General features: G+C 36.5%; 1 protein-coding gene and 1 pseudogene across 1 annotated transcript in view; one reads left to right on the top strand and one right to left on the bottom strand.

The window, feature by feature from the left end:
- Stpg2 (sperm tail PG-rich repeat containing 2) overlaps positions 1-22,522 on the top strand; it is an 809,484-nt gene that overhangs the window by 62,444 nt on the left and 724,518 nt on the right. The window lies entirely within an intron of this gene.
- LOC105743425 lies at positions 16,207-16,998 on the bottom strand (annotated as a pseudogene).

The following is a 22,522-nucleotide window of genomic DNA, read 5'->3' as shown; positions in this document are numbered from 1 at the left end:
TAGAAAAATAGAAGAGCTGCAAGGACAGCCAACATTTTGACCCTAGCCTTTCAAGGTCAGTGAAGACTCAGGACATAGGAGAACCTATACTGTAACATCATGTAACTCAGTTGTGTCTCAAAATTTCTGATCAAGGAGATTATGAGGCCACAGAAGAAATTGATTGATGATGTAGAGTGTGCCTAAGGAGAGTCACATGGAGAGAAAACATTCTCTCAGGCTTTCACAGAGAGCAAATTGATCAAGCAATGGCCATGACTCATCCATATGGCTGACACTGACAAACGATCTGCCAACTGTAGTACAGGGTTACAGGATAAGTCCTGAGGGGACTTGACTGACCTTATCAGATAGAAAAAGTTATATTTCTTGTTATATAGATCTTGCTTTATCTTGGTCTTAACCATCCAGCAGAAAAGTATAAAAATGAGATATGTAAAGTAAAGCCATATTAATATGCTGAGCTGTGAAAGGCTCAAGTCAAGAACTTGTGCGGACAGCCCACTATTATTGTGGACTGCTGGACTGTGTTTGATTGTTTTGCTGAATTCATGCACCTGTAGTATTTAGGTGCCAATGGAATGCCCATCTCTGACAGGACTAAACAAAAAAGGGGGATAAAAAGGAAGGACCATTTTGTATCTGTATATTCAGAATAGTTAGGATAGATGTACAGCTACTTATGCTTAATTCAGTGAGAAGAAAGATTTGTAATAATAGTGTTTGGACAGGATATCCTGTATGCATCTTGTACTATGGATAACCACTAAGAAGATAACAATGTACATTGTATTAATTATTGAAACTGTCCTGTTAATCAGTTTTGAAACTGTCTCATTGCTATTTGTTTCTCAATAAAAAAAATATAGAAAGAAAATTATACTTTAGGGCCGGGGAGATAGCTCAGTAGAATAAGCACCTGCCTAGCAAGTGCATGGACCTGAGTTCAATCCCTGGTAATATAAGTAAATAAATGAATAAATAAATAAATAAATAAATAAAACTTTAAATTTTATGGATTTCAAATTGATTCTATTTTCTTTTCCTTTCCAAAACATTTTTATTCAACATTTTAGATTTATTAGCCTAAAGAAATAACTTTTATCTCTACAAAGTTATTAATGTAGTAAGTGTGTGTATATGTATGCATGTTGTGTGCGTGTGTTCACATGAATTGTTACTAGTAGTTCAATAAAGTTTAGTAATAGTTTCCCATTCTTTTATTTTGTATGAGGGATTAAACTCACTCATGACCTTGTACTTGCCAGGTAAGTGCTTATGCCACTGAGCTATCTCCCCAGCCCTGGTTTCCAATTCAAATAAAATGATTTCTGTAAGAATAAAAAGTACCTTTGTGATCAAAGCAACGACAGGTTATTTTAAATCTATATAGAAAACAAAATTTATAAATTCCTTAAACTAAATGAAAATTATCTTACATTATACAGTGTTTCTCATAGTTTTAGTTATAGGTAAATCATGCATTTACAAAATTTTATGTTTTCAGTTTTAGATTGTATTCATATGCATACTTTTTTGAAAAATTATATCAACAGATTTAATGGCTTAGATAAAATATAATTCAAATTTTATTATGAGAAACTACTGCATGAGTTATGAGTCTTATCCACAGCATATTTTATAAAATACAATGATTATCTCTATACATTTTTATAGCTATATAAATATTTCATAAATTGATCACTTCTTTGGAATTGAGTGAAACAACTATTTTCAGAGAAGCCAGTGACAACAATACTTTACAAGTAACATTTTTCAAAGACCAATACTAATTATATAGTTATATGCAAATGTATCTAAAGAATTTTATGACAGGAAAATATTTGTGTTCTGGTATTACTGTATTACAGTATGGAGTTGGTCTTTTGTGAGTTAGTCAGTAGAGAAATTTAGAAGCAAATTAATTTACAACAAGTGCTAGCAAGGTTATTTTATAAAAGCATGAGTCTAATAAATAATAGTCTAAGAATTTTCTAAGAATTGATAAAGACAAGTAGTAAAGAGTAAGTTTGTACAAGAGAAAGCCATGTTTTCATAAGACTAATGAGTGCCAAAAACACTCATCTTTGCTTTTCAAACTAAACCTTTTAGGTCATTAATCAGTCAAGAGTGGCAGGTAGTGACCATTAAGTGGATTCATTAATACCGTGCAGCCTGCTTTTACAGGGTGACCCACATCTGTCTTCATTAGAAGTTTTCTAGTTGCTAGTAGTGAACAGATGGGTCATTATTGCCAACACTGCCTTCTGGGTCTACCTGGAGGACATACAAAGTCATCCCATACAGAGCACATGTCCGCATTTACCTTCAGTGATGTGAGGAAACATACTGAGTAATGGCACTGTATTAAAATGTTTGTAAACAATAGTCTGCCCATGTAGCCTATTTTTGTAAACAGTTTATGCAAAAGTGTTATTTTAAAAGAGGGAAATTATTTAAATGTTAGAATGCAACTATTATAGATATCTGAAAAAGCTAGTTTATTCTGAAATGTAAATTAAGTGTGGGTTGATTAAAAGTTTTATTCATACTGCCTGCCCAGAATCGCCATCTTGCTCCAGTCTCCCTTATTCAGATTATTTGAATTTAATAGCATATTGAAAGAATGTAGCAAAGGCATAATATGTGATACACATGGTTGTTATTGGTACTTTTATATAATAAAAATATATTTCAATGTCTTCTTTTTTAATCCAGTGGACTTCAAGTAGAAATATAGCTTACAACATGATATTAAATTACAAATTAAAGACAATAAAAGTATATATAATCATCTGATTTAAATAAAAGAAAAATCATATTTATTATCTTAAAATATGCAATTTTAGCATGGAATTGTATCTTTAAATAGACTTTCAGTGGTAGAAAGCGTTTTTCTTAAAACAGATTAATTATATTCATTGTAATATCCTCTGTGTAAATGATGAGAAGATATTGACTGCACATTTATCATTGTTTTCTTTTTCTCTTTCTTTCTCTCTCATTTACGCAGAAGCTTTTGTTCATTAATGCTCAGGGTCACCACAAGAGCAGGCCTCTTATGTATACTTAAAACACTCAAATCATGAAAAATAATTTGTGAAATATTTACTCGGTTTAAAGTTATTATTTAATTAATTAATTATTTTTGGAGGGGTATTGGGGATTGATACTCAGGACCTGGTGCTTGCCAAACTGGTGTTTATGTCACTGAGCTATCTCCCTGGCCATGAATAGTGTTTTTTTTCAATTTTTTTATGAATAGTGTTTTAAATCTACCATTCTTTATATAGAATTTTTAATGCTTGCGTTCTAGGGAATTGGAGTACTTAACAATTCTAGAATTAAATTTTTCCTTTAATAAAGCTAGTGGTGATTTTTTTCCCTTTTATGTATGTTTCCAAAGGAAATATATTATATGGGATCTCAAATTATAGTAATAACAGTATCAAGGGACTATATTTTTCATTATTATAGTCTTAGGTAATAATATTCTTTGCCTAATGAGGCTGTTGTATGAACACAGTGTCAAAAATTTTTGTTAGAAGTACTTGTGGTTTTGGTAATGATCAATTTGTTTTAGAGTTGGAGAAACAAAGACTTTAATGTATCTGGTACAGGGTCTCATTATGCAGCTCACACTCATAGTGAGTCTCCTGTTTTCAGCCTCCCCAGCACTGGGATTACAGGTGTGTGCCACCAAGTCTGGTCTCAGTGGCCAACGCAGTGTGCTGGGGGGTAGGGCCTGTGCAGCATGTGGTGCCAGGGATCAAACCCCAGTCCCTCTGCTTGCCTAAGCAGGTGCTTAGTCCACTGAACTATCTCACTGGCCCTGAAACAAGTATTTTTTAAGAGTCATATTTCAGATGATATTTAAGGTCTATATGTGAGATAAAATTTATTGCAGGGAAATTGCCTTTGGATTGAGTTTCATATTACTTAAGAATCAAACAATAAAAGAATAGGAATGTATTAGGACATTTGCACAATAAGTTGTAGAGAGCACATCAGTAACATAGAAAACTTTCATCTGAGTGTAGGCTGCTTAATGTCAGTGAATTTCAGTTGATTGAACTTTTATTTGATTGGTATATATTTTTACTTTTTAGAATTTATTTACTTGCATTTAAAAGAAACCATTGACAAAGATTAATCGGAAAAAATCTTTAACAAGTCAGAAAAAGTCAACACTACCAAGACAGATTTTTTTTTGTTCAACTGAACAATGTTCACATGATCAGCAGGGATGAAATAGGTCTCTTCTTGAAAAAGGTGCCATATAGGACCTATATCATACAGGAGGAAAAGTTACTGCTGGAGCAGAAGGACAGATAGATCCTTTTGGCTGTGTGCCAATGTGAAGATTAATCCCTTACTAGTGTATCATTCCCAGACCCCTCTTGCATTCAAGGAACCAAATGTGAGTAAGGCCAGACTGACTTCCTGTCTTGTGGAGGGCCGCTGTGAAAACTTGGGTCCTAAGGCAGTTGTTCATGAAATGGTTGCACATGAGTTCTTGTCCTCTCTTAAGAAATATTTTCTATCAACCATATGTCTCAGACTAACCTCCAGCCTTTGTGGATGCTATGGATGCTGAGAATGATGTCATAAAGGCCAAATTTCTCACCTTCAACATGATACCTCTTCTGTAGTCAGTGGGTCAGCAAGTGATCTAAAACTTCAAGAAGCTATACACAATGGCACACTTCACCAGATGTTTTAGTGTCACTGAAGAGATGTTCTTGACTTGAAACTGTTGTGGAAGAAACATTTCAGTGCCTTTCACAGCATCAACCTCTTTGACAAAGCCTATGAAGATGTTACATTCTTGACCTTAGACTCAATGTGGAGGAAATAAGCCACAATGTATCACTGAACATGACTTTGAAGGGCCAGGTGCATAGGGAGTAAAGGAGACTGTGTCCAAGGGCAAGAGTATGAATCTTAATATTGATTGCACAGACTTAGAGGAATTTATTGAGGACCATAAAGAGGAGCTGATGATGGAAGAACTTGGTGAACTCCAGAATGAGCAGCAGAAGGTGCTTGTTGGGGAGCATTCCACTGAGTAAGAGGAAGATAGGGAGGAGATTAGTGGTGATGTGATTAAAATCCATTATGGAAAAAAGAAATGAGTGCCAGAATTTTTTTGAGATGCATAGCCCTAACATAAGTAACAAACAGTTTTGATTCTGATGAGTGATGACATGGTTTCATTTCCAGCGGGCTATGCATCATAGGAAAATGTAAATGACATTTTTTAAAAAATCAAAGTTGACCCTGAAACTAAGAGACAAAAGAAAAGAAACCCCTGGTTATCTCCCTGATGTCCTTATGGAGGGAGGCTGTCTTTTCAAACAGTGACCTCTTCCCACCCACACTCCTGTCCTTCATGCCAGAATCCACCTCAAGAAAGAGAAGTGTTCTCTCTATTTACGCTGTGCTGTACTTTGTTTCATATTTTCATGGTTAGAAAATAAATATGATTCAGAATGGATTAACCTTATTTACATTGAACCTTATGGATAAATTTGATTCAGTTTGTGACCAGTTTGTTTTGTGAACAGAACTATGGAATGAATTAAGATCAGGAACAAGGTACCACTGTACTATTATGAAAATGATTTGGGCCCTGAAGTTTCTTTGAAAGGATGTCAGACAACCTTTCCCCCTTTCCAGAGGTTACTGGAACAAACTCTGAGCACCATGAGGATAGGGTCTTCAGAGTGAGAGATAGCATCATTTTGATAGGGCTATATTTTTTAATAATGGCAAGGATTCTATTGCCATACATTTTAAAACATTACATGTTTTAATATATATGTAGATTTAAATAGGACCAGATTTTAGTTTAAAATGTTATCATTTCTCTTTTTTCTTTTTTATTTCTTAAAGAGAGTACAAAAATTATAATTAAACCAAAAAATTACATGTGATACAGAATTTCATTTAACACAGTAATATGAATTTCACAATATTTGTTGAAACACATAGTGTTGTCTTCCAACCAGTTATTCATATTACCAGATAAAGGCATATGAAATTGGAAGAAGGAAAAAAAGAAGCAAGAAATGTATAAGAAATTGAGAAGAGAAAAATGAAAAACAATTGAAAATAGGAGATGAAAAAAATTAAAACATTAACTGCTTCTTTCCATAGACAAGTAGAAATACATAGTGCAGTTGTCCAAACCATCCTGTTTATATACATAGATAGATCTCTTTCCCCCACTCCTTCTCCTTTCCTTATCCTCAGCTCAGTAACTCTTTATGTTTGAATAAGTTCATTTCCTTTTCCAAGTATATATTGTGCCCTTCAGATTCCATTTTTCTCTTTGAAATTTTCACACCAATGAGACAGTACAATGTTTGCACATGTGGGTCACATTCATTTCACTTAAGAAATGTTCTCTAGTTGCATCCATTTACTGACAAAAGCCTCAAATTTGTCCTGTTTTATAGCTGAATAATACTCAATTATGTAAAAATACCAATCTTCTTCATCCATTCTTCAGTTGATGGGCATTTAGTTTGTTTCCAGAATTTAGCTATGACAAATTGCATGGCTATAAACATGGGTGCACATGTATCACTGTGGTATGAGATTTTCAGTCATTTTGCAAAAATACCCAGGAGGAGAATATTTGGCTTGAATGGAGTCTCCAGTCCTAGATTTTGAAGGAATCTTAACACCGATTTCCATAGTGGTTGTATCAGTCTGCACTCCCATCAACAGTGCAGAAGGGTTCCTTTTTCTCTACAGCCTCTCTACTGTTTGTTATTGGCTGACTTCTTGATGTTAGTCATTCTTTCTGGGGTGAGATGAAATCTCAGTGTTATTTTTGTTTGAATGTTTTAATGAACAAATATGTTGAATATTTTTCATATATTTACTTGCCATTTGTATTTATTCCTCTCAGATGAAGAAATATCCATCTCAGATGCCCATTTTTGTTGTTGTTCTCTATTTATTTTTATTTTTATTTTTTGGTGGTACCAGGGATCAAACTCAGCACCTTGTACTTGCCAGGCAGACACTTATTCCACTGAGCTATCTCGCTAGCCCCAGTCCATTTTTGGATTGGGTGTTTGAATTTGGGGTGCCTGGTTTATTTTAATTCTTTGTATGTTTTAGATAGAAGGCCTTTGATGGAAGGATAGTTGGTTATAATTTTTCCCAGTTTGTGGGTTTTCTTTTTACTCTGTTAAAGATTTGCTTTCAGGTACAGAAGTCTTTCAAAAGGATGAGATCACAGTTGTTGATTCTTTGAAGTATTTGCCATGCAGTTTGGTTTTTGTTCATGAACTCTCTACCTACCTTTGTCTCCTTAAGATGTCTACCTACATTTTCCTTTAGAAGATTTAATGTTTCTGTTTTAATATTTAAATCTTTGATCCAATTTGAGTGTAGCTTTGTGCATGGTGATAGAGATGGGTCTAGTTTTAGCCTTCAGCATGTGGAAAGCCAGTTTTTCCAGAACCTTTTCTTTTTTTATTTTTTGTATTTTAAGGAAGGGTCTATAGGGTGTTCAGGGTCTCACTATTAGGTTGGCCTCCTAGCTATCCACCTATTTTCAGCCTCCTGAGAGCTAGGGTTACAGGTGCATACCACCATGCCCAGTCTCAATTGCCATTTCAGCATGCTCCAGGGGTGGGGCTGGCACAGCAGGCCCAGGGTTTGAACCCCCTGCCCGTGCACCTGCTTGCAAGTACTTTAATCCACTGAGCTATTTGGCTGGCCCTTCAGCACCATTTGTTAAAGATGCTTTCTTCCAGTGAAACTGTTTAGCTCCTTTATCAAAGATAAGGTGGCTGAGTGTTTCTGTAGCTGTATGCGCATCTTCTTTTTTTATAGAATTATTTATTTATTTATTTTTAAAAATTTATTTACGTGTGTGTGTGTGTGTGTGTGTGGCCAGCTCAGCCCACCAGGGGGCAGGGCTGGCTGGCATGTGGTACTGGGGTATCAAACCGTGGTCCCTGTGCTTTGCTAAGCTTGTTCCAAGTAGGTGCTTCAGACCACTGAGCCATCTCACCAGCCCAATACAAAGAGTCGGGACGGGGGTGAGAACCGGTGACCTCACGCTCCAGAGTCCGGCGTGGAAACCGCTGTGCTAGGTCGCCACCTTGTATGCACATCTTCTAATCTGTTCCATTGATCCTCAGGTCTGTACCATTCTGATTTTATCACAATAGCTTTACAGTCTAATTTTAGATTAGGGATTGTGATACCTCCAGCCTTTCTTTTGTTTCCTAGGGTTGCTTTAGAGAGTCTTTGTCTCTTTTGGTTCCAAATGAATTTGAGGAAAGTTTTCTCTAGTTCTTTGAGGTATACTGATGATATTTTAATCAGGATTTCATTGAATCTGTATAACAATTTTCAGAGTATGGCATTTTCACAGTCTTGGTTCTTTCTATCCAAGGAAACATGGAATATTTTTCTCTTTAATCTCTTATAATTTTCACTGTATAAAAATAGTAATTTTCACTGTATAAATCTTTCATATCATTTCTGAGATTGATTACTAAGTGTTTCATTTTTTTTTGGATGTTATTGTGAAAGGTGTGTTTTCCCTAAACAAAGTTTTCCTTTGTTCCTCCCCATCTCCCATCTACTCCTCCCCATTTAAGTATATTTTTTTCTATTTCACAATATCTACTATACATTTTTGTTTTTAGTTTTACTTTAGGTTTCTTACTCCAGAGAAACAATGTGGTATTTACATGTGTGTCCAATTTATTTCACTTATGAGTATAGTCTCAATCTTATCCCTTATGGCAGAGTAATACTCCATTATGTTAAAAACCACACATTTATTCCATTCTTCAGTTGATAGGTATTTGGGCTGCTTGAAATATTTGGCTATTAAAAACTGTGCTGCTGTGAACATGGATGTGCATATATCTCTGTGGTATGAAGTTTTAATTTTTTGGGAAGATACTGTTGTAGCCAGGGTTTACAAAGGAAACAATATAGGACACATGATCTATAGGATTATTTTATAATAGTCACACAAAGAGTCATACATAGGGGGCTTGGGGATATGGCTTAGTAGGATAAGTGCTTTCCTGGCAAGAGCAAGGGTCTGAGTTCAATCCCCAGTTCCAATAAAAAAAAAGTCATACATGAAGAGAGTGCAGGAAATGTGTTCCCACACTGAAGACCAAAGAAATCCATCTGAGGGCCTGGTTCCCATAGTGATGTCCTACACGAGTCCATCTGAAGACTTAGGACCAATCATAGTGCCACCACAAATCTAACTGGAGGTCAAAGCCCCATGAAAAAGTCCCATTTTCTGCTTCAAGCATCTGCACTGAAAAGGCTCAAGGGTCAATAGTAGCAGCTAGAAAGTCTATGAAATGCGAAGAAGGATCTGTTCGAACAGGCTGAGGGATCTGCATTGGAGCCAGGAAGGAAAAGTTAAAGTGAAGAAAAGCACTCTGAAAAGTACCACAACTATCCTCAGTGAGAGCAAGGTCCCAGCCTCCTCCAGTATTGATAATAGCTGAACCTATATCAGGAAAACCAGCATGACAAGCTTGTCCATGACATTCAATAATGCACCATTGTCCCCTCCAGAGCTGGGAAGAGAGCCTCAAAGTAAGGACCAGAGCTTCCCCAAAGTGAACTGCAGCCATTCTGAGTGATGACAAGGTCCTGAGATCCTTTGACTTTTAGAACAGGCAAATCATCAGGAAAGCCAGCAAGAGAAATTCCTCCAAGAGAACCAACAGCTCCTTAATAGCTTCTGCACTGTTCTTCTCTCATTCTGCCTTTTATGCTGCTGGCAACAATGTTCAGGTGGACCCACCACATGCAACACCATCCTGGTTCAGTTCAACTGGATGTTACAAGCTGACCACCAGTTGTTCGTCTACCAGAGTTACCAAGAAAGGAAATAACTGGGTCAAATGGAACCTCTAAACCTAGTTTTGTTACCAAATCTTCGTACTGATTTCCACAGTGGTTGCACCAGTCTGCACTCACATCAACCAGTGGAAAAGGATCCATTTTCCCTCCAGCCTCTCCAGCATTTGTTATTGGTCATTTATTGGATAATAGCCATTCCACCCCCCACCCCCATGAGATGGACTCTCAGCATTGTTTTAATTTGAATTTTTAAGATGACCAATGATGCTGAATTTTTTTCATATAATTATTTGCCATTTCTACTCATCATCAGAGAACTGTCTATTCTTTTTTTTTTTTTTTTTTTTTTTGGAGTTTTTTAGGGAAGGGTCTACAGTGTGTTCAGGATCTCACTACTAGATTGGCCTCATAGGGATTCTCCTGTTTACCGCCCCCCAAGTGCTGGGATTACAGGTGTGTGCCACTATGCCCAGTCTCAGTTTCTGTCTTAGGGTGCTCCAGGGTCGGGGCTCGCATGGCAGGCCCAAGGATTGAATCCCTGGCCTCTGTGCCTGCTTACAAGTGCTTTAATCCACTGAGCTATTTGGCTGGCCTTTATTTATTCATTTCAGATGCCCATTTTTCGATTGGTTTTTCAAATTTGGGGCACCCGATTTTTTTTTGAATTCTTTATATATTCTATGTAGTAATCCTTTGAAGAATGACTGGCAAGATGTTTTCCCACAGTGTGGGTTGTTTCTTTGCTCTATGGTTGTTTTTCTTGCTGTGCAAAAGCTATTTAAGAGATGAGGTCCCAGTGGTTGACTCTTTCCCCTAATTCCTGTACAATCAGGATTCTGTTCATAAGGTCTTTTCCCACATTGTTGTCTTTAAGAATTCTACTTCTATCATGAAGTAGGTATAATGTTTCTGTCTTAATATTTAGATTGTTGATACAGTTTCATTTTAGTTTGGTGACTAGTAAAAGATATAGGCCTGGTTTTAAACTTCAGGAGGAAAGCCAGTATTTCCAGTTCCATTTATTGAAGCGACTATCTTTCTTCCAGTGAATGTGTTTGGCACCTTTATCAAAGGTAAGGTACCTAAATGTCTGGAGTTGTATGGATGTTAACATTATAGTGTTTTTTGCTACTCAAAAGCAAGGAATATCTTTCCATTTTCTGATATCCTCTTCAATATCTTTTTTCAAGAGTACTATAGTTTTCAATATAGAGGACTTTTACTTCCTTGTTTAGATTAATTCTTAGGGATTTTATTTAGTTGACTGCTATTGTCAAAGGTATTATTTCCCTAATTTCTCTCTCAGTGAATTTTATATCCATGTACAGGAAGTCTACTGATTTTTTAGTGTTTACTCTGTATCCAGCTATATAGAATATCATGTTGTTTGCAAACAGTAATAGTTTGCCTTCTTCCTTTCTTATCTTTATTCCTTATTATTTCTTTCTCTTGTCTAATTGCTCTCACTAATGTTTCCAGAACTATATTGAGTAAAATTGGTTACAGTGAACATCCTTGTCTTATTCTTAATTTTATACTGAAAGCTTTCACTTTTTGTCCATTTAAGATGAGGTTGTTAGCTTGCCATTAATGGCTTTTGTCAGATTGAGATAAGGACCATCTCTTCCAATTTTCTGTAGAGTTTTTGTCATGAATGGATGTTGGACTTTGTGAAACATTTATTCTGCATCTGTTGAGATGATCATATGATTTTGTCTTTTGCTCTGTTAATATGGTATATTACATTTATTAATTTGCATATGTTAAACCATCCCTGTATCTGTGGGATTAGTCCTAGTAGGTCATGGTGTATCTTGAAGACTTGCTGCATTGTTTTTGCCAGTATTTTAATGACAATTTTTGTGTTTATATTCATTAAAGATACTGACCTGTAGCTCTCTTTTTTAGTTGGGTTTTTCTCTGGCTTTGGTATCAGGTTAATGCTTGCTTCCAGGAACAAATTTGAGAGTATTGCTTCTTTTTCAATTTCATTAAAGAGTTTCAGAAATAGTGGTGTTAGGTATTCTCTAAATTTCTTTTATAATTCAGCAAGGAATCCATCAGGGATTTTGCTTTTCTTTGTTGTCGGGTTTTTAATTATATCTTCAATTTCATTGATATTGTTTTATTTAGAATTTTTGTGTCTTTTTTGATTCAGCTTTGGTAGTTGATATGTATGAAGGAATCTGTCCATTTCTGCTGAATTTTCCATATTATTAGAATACAAAATTTTGTAATATGTATAGATGTTCTTTTGGATTTTTCATTTCATTCCTAATTGCATGGATTCTAGACTATTTTTTCTTTTTTTAAAAAATAAGGTTTGTATAGTGGATTTCTAACTTGTTGTCTATTTATTATACTTCACTGAATTAAACTAATGTAGTGCTGGCTGTGGGAGGACCACCTGAGGATTGTTACCAGCAGGATAAAGGCAGAACAGGAGAAGCTGCTGAAATGCTGTTAGGGATGCTGTTGGGAGAAGCTGTTGGAGCTGATGGAAGCTGCTAGTTCTCTTGGGCTATTCTGCTTGAAGACCTTGTCATGCTGGCTTTCCCAATGAACTTTGGAGGAGCTTTAGTCCCCATCTTGAGCATCACTTCCTGGCTCTGGAGGGGAAGATGGTACACTGCTCAGTCTCATGGAGAAGCTTGTCACATTGGCTTTTCTGATGGGAACTCAGTTTTCCTCATCACTAGAGGAGCTTGGGACCTCACTGTTGCTGAGGATGGTTGTGGTACTTTTGGGGGAGCTTTCGTGTTTACCTTGAGTATTGCTTCCTACCTCCAGTTCCTACTTCCAGTCTTGTTAGTACAGACCCTTCATCCCACTGGCATAGACTTCCTAGCTTCCACACCTGACATTTAGTCTTTTCCAGAACAAACAAATCTCATGAAGCAAACCTTCATGAGATTTTGTTGTGATCTCTAGGTCTCCAGTTGTACTTGTGAAAGGCATTGTTATGAGCTTTTGATTTCCAGCTGGACTCATGTAAGATATTAGGATCTAGGCCCCCAGCTGGAGTCTTTAGTTTTTATGTGGAGGACAGATTTCCTGCATTTCTTATGTTATTCTTTGGGTGATTCTTTATAAACTAATATTATAAAATGTGTCCTGTATTATATTGTTTCTCTTGCAAGAACTCCAAACCATGATATTTGGCCAAGTGTTTGCCACTTTTTTCTTGAAGCTTGGGTTTTAATATTAAGTTATTTATTTGAACTTGCTTTGTTTTCCCAGTCTGAGTATCCACTGCTATAAATTTCTCTCAACAGGACTGCTTTCATTGGAGACTATAAATTCCCCCCTTTTTTTGGCAAAACCAGGGATTGAACTCAGGCCGTTGCACTTGCCAGCTAAGCACTTGTTCTACTGAGCCATCTCCCCAGCCCGGATCCTATAAATTCTGTTAGGTTGTGTTGGCATTATCATTGAATTATAGAAACTGCTTAAGTTTTCCTTTAATTTCATTGGTCGTGTATTATTGTTTAGGAGGGTGTTCTTAAATTTCCATGTTTTAATGAAGCTCTTTTACCATTGATTTCTAATTTTCTAATTTCATTTGAACAATGGTCTGATAATATGCATGGGATAATTTTGATTCCTTTGTATTTCCTTAAGCATGTTCTCTGGGCTAGTATGTGGTCTGTTTTGAAGAATGTCTTGTGTGTATGTGACAAGAATGTGTATTTTGAGGTTGTAGGCTGAAATACTCTGTAGACATCTGCTAAATCCATTTGTTTTAAAGCTTACTTTATTTGTACTATTTCATTGTAGGTTTTTTTTTTTTTTTTTTTTTTTTTTGCCAGTACCAGGGATTGAACTTAGGACCTTGTGCTTGCCAGGGGAACATTTATTCCACTGAGTTATCTCCCTAGCCCTCGTAGTTGATTTTTTGCCAAGTCTTTTTAAAATTTTGTTTTAATATTTTGTTCATTTATTTACTTGGTACAAGGTCTTGCAATGCAACTGAGACTCATAGTGATCCTCCCATCTCAGCCTCCGAAATGCACGGCTTACAGACATGCACCACCATGCCTGCTTTTGGTGGTCAGCACAGCATGCCCAGATTTCCAGGGCTGGCACTGCATGTGGTACTGAGGATTGAACCCAGGTCCTTGTGCTTGCCAGGCAGGTGCATAGACCAACAAGCTATCTCCCCAGCTCTTTTTGTCTAGTTGCTCTGTCTCCTTGTGATAGTGGAGTATTGAGATCCTCTAGTATAATTTGTAACAGTGCTTATTTGATTTTTCATGCCTGTTAATATATGTCTTATACAGTTGGATGCACTGGCTATATATATATATATATATATCATATTTGTGATTGTTACCTGTTTCTCTTGGATTTTTCCCTTTACAAGGATTTGGTGACTTTGTCTTTCTTAATCAGTCTTGACTTAAATCTACTTTGTTTTCAGATAGAATAGCTTTCTTCACTTTTTTTTTTCTGGGTTCTTATGGCATAGGGTATTATTTTTTATCCTTTGAATTTCATCCTTGTCATTTTATTTTCCTGTGGTTTGCCTCAGACTCCCAGAAATAAATTTGAGAGTGTTACTTGTTGGCTTTTCCTGATGGATTCATTCTGTTGGGGTTCATTGAGGTCTAGTCCTTGTTACCTCTTTCTAGAATGTTCTTCAAAACATTTCAGAGTGCTAGCTTGGTGTTTAGCAAATTCCGTGGTGTTCTTTATCATGGAATATCTTATTTCTCTATAAATTTTGAAAGATAGTTTTGTAGGGTACATCAATTTAGTTTGGAGGTTGTTTTCTTTTAGGGCTTGGTACACTTGAAATTCTCCTTGACTTTAGTATTTCTGTTGATGTTTGCTGTGACTCTAATGGACTTTCCTTTATAGATGATTTATTTTCTGTAACAGCTTTTAATATTTTACTCTTGTGTTGAATTTCTATGATTTTTGCCTATTATATGCCTTGCTGTAGTTTTGTTTTAGATCCTGGCTAATTGGTATTCTATATGACTCTCTTAACTACACATCAAATTCTTTTTCCCTGCCAAGAAAATTTTCTGCCATGACTTCTGTGAACAGGTTTTAATGTCATTTTTGCTATCTCATGCTTTTCCATTGATGCCAGTCAGTCTTATGCTATTCTTCTTTGTGTCATCCAGCAGTTCCTGGATTGACTACTTATGGTCCTGTGCTACATTTTAAAAAATCTTTATTTTCATGATCACTAACTTTAGGCCTTATATTTTATCCTCACAGTGGTACATTATATTGTGTATATTTTCAATGGAAGTTTTAATCTCCTGAATATGTATTTAAATCTGTATTATGGATTCTATTTCTTTCCTATTTTGGGCATTCATAGCTTCAATCATTTCCATAAATGCATGTAATTTTTAAAAACTATATCTGCTTTAGAATTACTAAACATGTATTTCATTACAGTTACCATCTCTGTAGTTACCTGGGAAATTATTTCTGATTTGATTTTTTTCCAGAGCCTCATTCATTTGGCTTACTAATTCCACTTTTACCACTTTAGAGAGGCAAAGTGAGTGTCTTTCTGATTGTCCTGCCTCACTGACATATATTAATTTGCCACCTTTAACCATATGAACTAAATTTGTGGTAATATAACAAAATCTAATACAAAACTGAAAATTGTGTGCAATAAATAAGCACTTAATATGTCAATTTTACCCTCAGCAGAGACAAGTTAAAAGGGATTAGGTGGAAAATAGAGAAATAGAAGAAGGGGAAGAGATTGGAAACAAGGCTTGAGGACAAAGGAAGATCATACCAACTTTTTGAAATTGGTACAAAAGACACGAGGGAAAGATGAGAGAAATGAAAAGAATAACAAAACAGCAGCAACCACAATAAAACTAAAAACCATACACACATTTCAGCCTGCAGCATTGAGTATACCTTCTGAAGGCTTGAGGTTAGCTGGGTTCTACTAGATGGAGTCAGCCATTGTTTTGACTTAGAAGTTCAGTTGGCCTCTCCTTAGGAGCGCTCCTGGGTAACTGACTTCTCCCATAGGACATCAAAACCCACACCAGTCACCAACCAGTGGAGTCCTCTGTGTCCACTGCAGTGTTCCACTGGCTATTGCTCTGTGGAGGCCTCTGGGGTTGCCTTCAGTCACCATGTGTCTGCAGGTTTGAGCTGCTCCTCCTATAGAGTGAGTTCAGGCTCAGGGAGAAAGTGCTACGTCCCACCTCTGTATTCTTCAATGGAGTTTCTCTTTTTGTTCTCCCCACAGATTTCAATTCTTGCTTCAGATCCACTCTGTATTTTTTTTCTTTTTTAAAAATCATGTTCTATTATCTTTAATTAAACAGAAATCTCTGTAGTATGTCATTAGAGACCATTACACCCACTGCTCTTTCTGGCTGCCAGCCTCTTATCTCTTTCTTCAGCAATGGTGAGGTGGATTCCTTTTCCTCGTGGAAGAGAAATCCACAGCTTGCTGCCTTTCCCAATGACGAAGATGCTAGAGAGCTGGGTGGCAAAGCTGTTGCCATTGGCATCTCTCACATGAACCACATCAAAAGAGCCAGGATGCTTCTCTCTGTTGGTAATCACTTCAATTCTTCCCCAGTTAGCACCTCCGGTCACCATACACAGGTTAGCAGTGTCAAACTTGATGAAATCGGTGATTTTACCAGATGACAAATCAATCTGAATGGTATCATTGACCTTGATGAGGGGGTCAGGGTAGTGAATGGTGCGAACATTGTGGGTGACCATTTTCTCTTTTGTGCCCACAAAGATCTTCACTTTGTAAACTTGTACTTGGATTCCTCAGGTGTAATTCGATGAACAGCAAAGCAACACTTAGTACCATAGATCAGACAGAAATACTCTCCTGTCTTGGGAATGCTGATGACATCTATAAAGCCAGCAGGATAGGTTATATCAGTTAGGACTTTGCCAATGATCTTAATGAAGCACTGCATGCAAATCTTCTTTGCTTCATCTCCTGTCAGAGTATACTTGAGTCTGTTTATAGGAAGATGATAGAGACAGACATTCTCTCAGCTTATGGGGACTGGTGGATGAACGAGGAGCAAACACACAGGTCAATTTATCCAGCATCCAATGCTTTGGAGCTGTTACTTGCTTCAGATGCTTCTTGGGACCACGAGCCATGGCTGAGCTCTAGTCAACTTTACTGTCCTCACTTCCAGCTGTGTGGTTCCTAGAGTGGCACCCCCACTCTGTATTTTTCATGAATATGTTTTCCTCACTATCATCACCATGCCTTAAAAAATATTTTTCTCTTTTTTGTTCCCTTCTGGAGATTAAAACCATACAAAACCCACCTAAAAGTGTTATTTAACTAAAAATATGTATCCTTTTATTAACATCACAGACCCAACCCCAAACTACTAGCCTATTTATGTTAATGTTTTAGAGTGTATGTATGAGAGCACACAGAGTCGATCTTTCTGTGTTTGGATCACTTAGCACAACATTCTCCAGACAAGATTTCATTCTTTCTATGGCTGAATAGTATTCAGTTGTGTTTATTTTGCATTACTTATCCATCCACTGATAGGTGTTTAAATTAATTACATATGTTGGGTCTTGTGAGTAATGCTGCAATAAACATGGGAGTATAACTATCCAATGTATTAATTTAATTAATTTTTAAAAATTTTATTTATTTATTGGATACAAGGTCTCACTATGCAGTTCAGACTCCTAGTGATCTTTCTGTCTTATCCTCTCCAGTCTTAGGATTACAGGTGTGAGCCACTGCACCTGGTTTCAGTGGCCAGCAAAGCCCAGGGTTCTGGGACTGACATGGCATGTGATACTAGGGAATGAACCTGGGTCCTTGTGCTTGCCAGGAAGGTGCTTAGACCACTGAGTTATCTCCTATCCCTCATTTCATTTTATGATCCCAGTGGTAGGATTGCTAAATGATATGATAGTTCTGTTTTTAATGTTTTAAGTAATGTCCATAGTGTTTTTCATAATGTTTGTACTAACTTACATTTTTGTAAACAGTGTGCAAAATTTTTTCCCACATCTTCACCCTTATTATCTTTTTTAAAATAAAAAATTATATTAGAAGCATTCAGAATGTCAACAAAACATTTGCAATTTTTTTTTGCAATTACAGAGTGGTATGCAGTTAACAAAACAACAATTATTTAATATAAGCTGCATCAGAGACAACTGAAGATGAAGACCTACTGTCCCCATATATAACTAATTTGTGCTGTGCACCAAGAAAAATATGCTTTACATTTTCATGTCAATTTACAACCCCCATACTGTACTTGGCCAGGTTAGTGGCTATTGAAAATACCAGCAGAACAGGGTTATCTAAAGACATATTTGGTAGTGTGTTAAATATACAAATATATGAAAGACACTGTACAGTTTAAAAACATCTTACACAGCCTTACATTTCAATTTTTTTCTTTAAAAGGAGTCAGTTGTGTACAGGGGCATTAAATGCTTTACAGACAAGAAAAAAATCTCTTCTTCTTCCTCCTCTTTATACTCATCTTCCTTATCCTCCTCCTCTCCCTTCTTTTTCTTGCTTTTTTTTTTTTTCAGCCTTGACAACTCCTTTTTTTTTTTTTTCTGCACTAGGTTTTCCGGTAGCCCGGTAGGCAGCAATGTCTTTTTCATACTTTTCCTTCAGCTTAGCAACCTTCTTCTCATATGGCTGCTTATCATTTGCTGCAGTATCATTCCACATTTCTCCAAGTTTTTTTTTTTTTGCAACATCACCAATGGAGAGGCCAGGATGTTCTCCTTTGATTGTTGGGCAATACTCAGAATAGAACAAGAAGAAGGCTGAAGGAGGCCTCTTTGGCGCATTGGGATCCTTGACCTTTTTTGTTTCTTCTTTGAAGGAATATAAGTTTTCATTTGTCTTTTATAAAGAACCTTTTCTGCCTTTGCCATGTTTTCAGATTGTCCTTTCTCTTTAGCAGACATGGCCTTCCACCTCTGTGAGCACTTCTTAGAAGACTCTGAGAAGTTAACAGAGGATCTGAGCATCCTCTCAGCAAGTTTGCACATAGAATGCATATAATAACATTTTGCCTCTTGGCTTCTTAGGATTCCTTTGCACATGTTTCCCTATTTTCTTTGATTGGAGATTTAAAAATTTGATTCAATCTTCTTACTCATTAATGGTCTGTTAAATGTTCCATTCCTCAATAATTGGTCTCTATAGCTTGCATGTGTTAAGAAATTTATGTATTTCTTCCAGTTTATTTGGATAATGAGCATATAATTGCTCATAATACCCTATTATTATCTGTTTTATCTTTTTTTCCCATTTCTTTTTCTTTTTTTTTGTGGAACTGGGGATAGAACTCAGGCCCTTGCATTTGCCAGGGAAGCACTTATTCTACTGAGCCATCTCCCTCTTTTCCCATTTCTGATATTCTTTCTTTTAGTCTTTTTTCCTAATCTGTCCAGAGGATTATTGCTTTCAAAAAGCCAACTGTTCTTGTTTTTGTTAATATTGTAATATATATTTTATTCTTTATTTCATTTATTTTTACTCTGATTTTGTTATTTTTCCTATTAATATTAAAAGAGCTGACTAAAATGGTTCAAAGCATGAATAAAAATTTCCAATGATAAAGACTCCATGAAAAGATATACAAAAAGCAAATTGTATAGAGTTCATAAAGTGTAGAATTGACAATAATAAAGTAATAAAGGATTTCTGAAATGAAAGTGGTAAATTACATTGAATGACTAAGGTTGCAAAACAAGCGAATAAAAAATTTCATGAAACAACTATGAGGCAACACTAAGATCAACCTAAGGCTCTTTAGAGTTAGAGAGAAACTATAGTACAAACGTGTGTAAAAATTTGTTTATATAACTCATAACAGAATAAATAATGTAAGACTGGTTGTTTTCTGGACCATAAATTGAGTAGGTAGTTTGATTATGATTACAAGTTCCCCAATATATCCATGTACATTCATAATAGGTATGATATAGCAGTGTCCTTGTTCTGATGCTCCTGATCATGTGGTGTAGGTACAGTGGGGACATTCCTCTAGAGATTACTCTTCCAGCAGGGGCAAAGAGAGACTTATGTCATCATTACAACTCCATCTAAATCTTAAAGATTTGAGTGTGTGTGTGTGTGTGTGTGTGTGTGTGTGTGTGTGCTTCTGAAGTCACTAGAGCAGAGCTGCCCTTTCTAGTAGTCACTTGATGTCACTGTAGGATCAGTTGGTTTGTATGATCTGAATCTTGTTGGCTGGTCCACTTGTCTTAGGCTACCAGTTTTATCCAATTGTGGTGGATCCAAGGCACAGTTACAGTAATTTCAACAGAAATTGGGTTAGACAAAACTACAGTATTTAACCCATCCCATATGGGCCTCCTGGGTGAAATGATTCCATTTCTTGACCTAAAGTCCCCAGCTTTGAAAGAGTATATTGGATCTGTCATGCTGATCGGCATTCTCTTTTATACCCAGCCATGGATATCTTGCCTGCACCTACGTTCTTATTGTCAGCTTCCTTAGTTCACAGAGATCACCTTTAATTTCTTCTATGATTGGGTGTGGCTGACTGAACAAGATCTCATAAGAGGAATACTCAGTTTGGTGTGGCTGACCTAACTTAGAGGAGTACCATGGCCAGGACTTGATCCCATCATCTCACTCAAAAAACAATGATTATTATCAAGAAATCAACTAATAACAAATGCTGGTAGGGCTGAGGCAAAAGAAACCCTTCTCCACTGTTGGTAGGAGTGTAGACTGGTTCAAAAACTTTGGAAATCAGTGTGGCATTTTCTCAGAAAAGTAAAACTTAACGTTCCATTTAACTCAGCCACTCCTCTTCTGGGTATCTTCCCAAAATAATTAAAAGCATTGTGCCACAGTAATATATACATACCTGTTTTTGACACAGTTTTTAATTCCCATATCTTTGAAACAACTCAAGTGCTCATTGACTAGTGAATGGATAAAGATGTGTGTTTGTGTGTGTTTATGTAGTGTAGCGCTACCCTGCCTTAAAGAATGATATGCTCAAGACTCTTTTAGGAAAATGGATGCCCCTGGAGGTCATACTCTTAAGTGAAATAAATCAGACACACATGTGTAAATACCATATTGTTTCTCTGGTGTGAGAATCCAGAAGTGTAAATAATGACCAAAATACATATTAGATATTGTGAAATAGTAGGAAAATGTTCAAATGGGGAGGTGAACAAAGAGAGGGAAGGGGAGAGAGGAAAGCAGAGAAAAAAATGATAAAAGGAAAATGTGGAAACAAAGTTCTATAAATGGAGAGGAGAGAAAGGGTTGAAGGGAGAATAGGAGAATGGGGAAGTAAAACAAGGTACATGATGATAGGTATGAATTCTCTATGATGAATGTTATTGTTATGTATATCTAAAATGTCCCAATAAATCCATTTTTTAAAAATAGTTGTTTAAGAATCCAGTTCATGAGGTCTACTTTCATTGAGATTTTTGGCCAGTAGGCTATGCATAGTTTTGATTTCATTTTTAACATCTGTGTGACTCCCTGGAGTATCTTAGCTATGAATGTTGGTCCATTGTCCAACCCCAGGGTCAGGCTCAGTCTGAATCTTGGGATGATCTCCCTCAGCAGTACCTTGTTACTACTTGTGCTTTTTGTTTGGGTGGGTAAAGCCTCAACTCATTCTAAAAAGATGTAAACACCAACATATAGGATAGCCTTCTGCTCATGGCAGTTCAGTGAAAGTGTATTTTCACAATCCACCCATTTTTTTAATACCTTGGGGGATGAGGGTGTCCTTGCTTTGCTTTGTTCTCAACATAGGTTGAGCATTGCTCACAAACAACACAGATGATAGAAATGGTCTGTGGCACATAGAAATGATAGCCTAATGGTGTCTGTGGTATTGTTTTCCCCATGTGTGACCTTTGATAGAATTGTTTTACAAACCTGAAGCATCATTTCAAGGATGGCCAGTCTCCCATCAGGGAATTTCTACCATCCTACCTTGAATCCTACTGGATTCTCAGGCACATTGGAGTTTTTCATTTGAAAAATAATTAAATATTTTAAGAGAGGAGACTTTGAGATGAGGGTCCTGGCCAGGGCTCCTCTTTCAGGTTGTGGGGCTGGCATAGCAACTTGCATTGCTTCCTGTTTGTATTTTGGTTTCATCTAGTTTCTAAAGTTCTAATCCATTGGTTTCTCCTGCAGTATATGATACCCACTTTTTAATGAGCTCATATAGCATCTAGAAGCTGTAAAATTTCTTTTTTGTATTTTATTTTGTACCAATGGTTAAGAGCTATCTCTCCTTATATATGGCTCCGTGAACATGTTGCATAGTAAAGGATTAGCTGAAATCAGTATAGATGTTAGCCTTTTTGGTTTTTGCTAGCGAAAGAGCCCCTGTTAATTAGCTCTTCCATTTGCACTGAAGTTTTGATAGGCAGAGGCTGAGCATCCATCACAGAGCCTAGTGTCCCCATTGCATATCCTGTGGCACAGATCTAGTATAAAACTTCTTCTGTCTGTGAAGTATTCAAATCTGAGTCTTGAAGGGGGAGGTCTATGAGATCTTCTCATTTTGAGAATACATCATCTATTGTTTGCACATGGTCTTGAAGGGACACTTGAAGTTTGACTGGTAGCAAAATATCCAGGTTAAGAGTGATAACTGGAGCCCAG

The sequence above is a fragment of the Octodon degus genome, unplaced genomic scaffold (genome assembly GCF_000260255.1).
Source record: "Octodon degus isolate 3935 unplaced genomic scaffold, OctDeg1.0 scaffold00125, whole genome shotgun sequence".
NCBI lineage: Eukaryota > Metazoa > Chordata > Mammalia > Rodentia > Octodontidae > Octodon > Octodon degus.
Note: the sequence above shows the minus strand (reverse complement) of the source record. Positions and strands in the feature narration are given on the sequence as shown.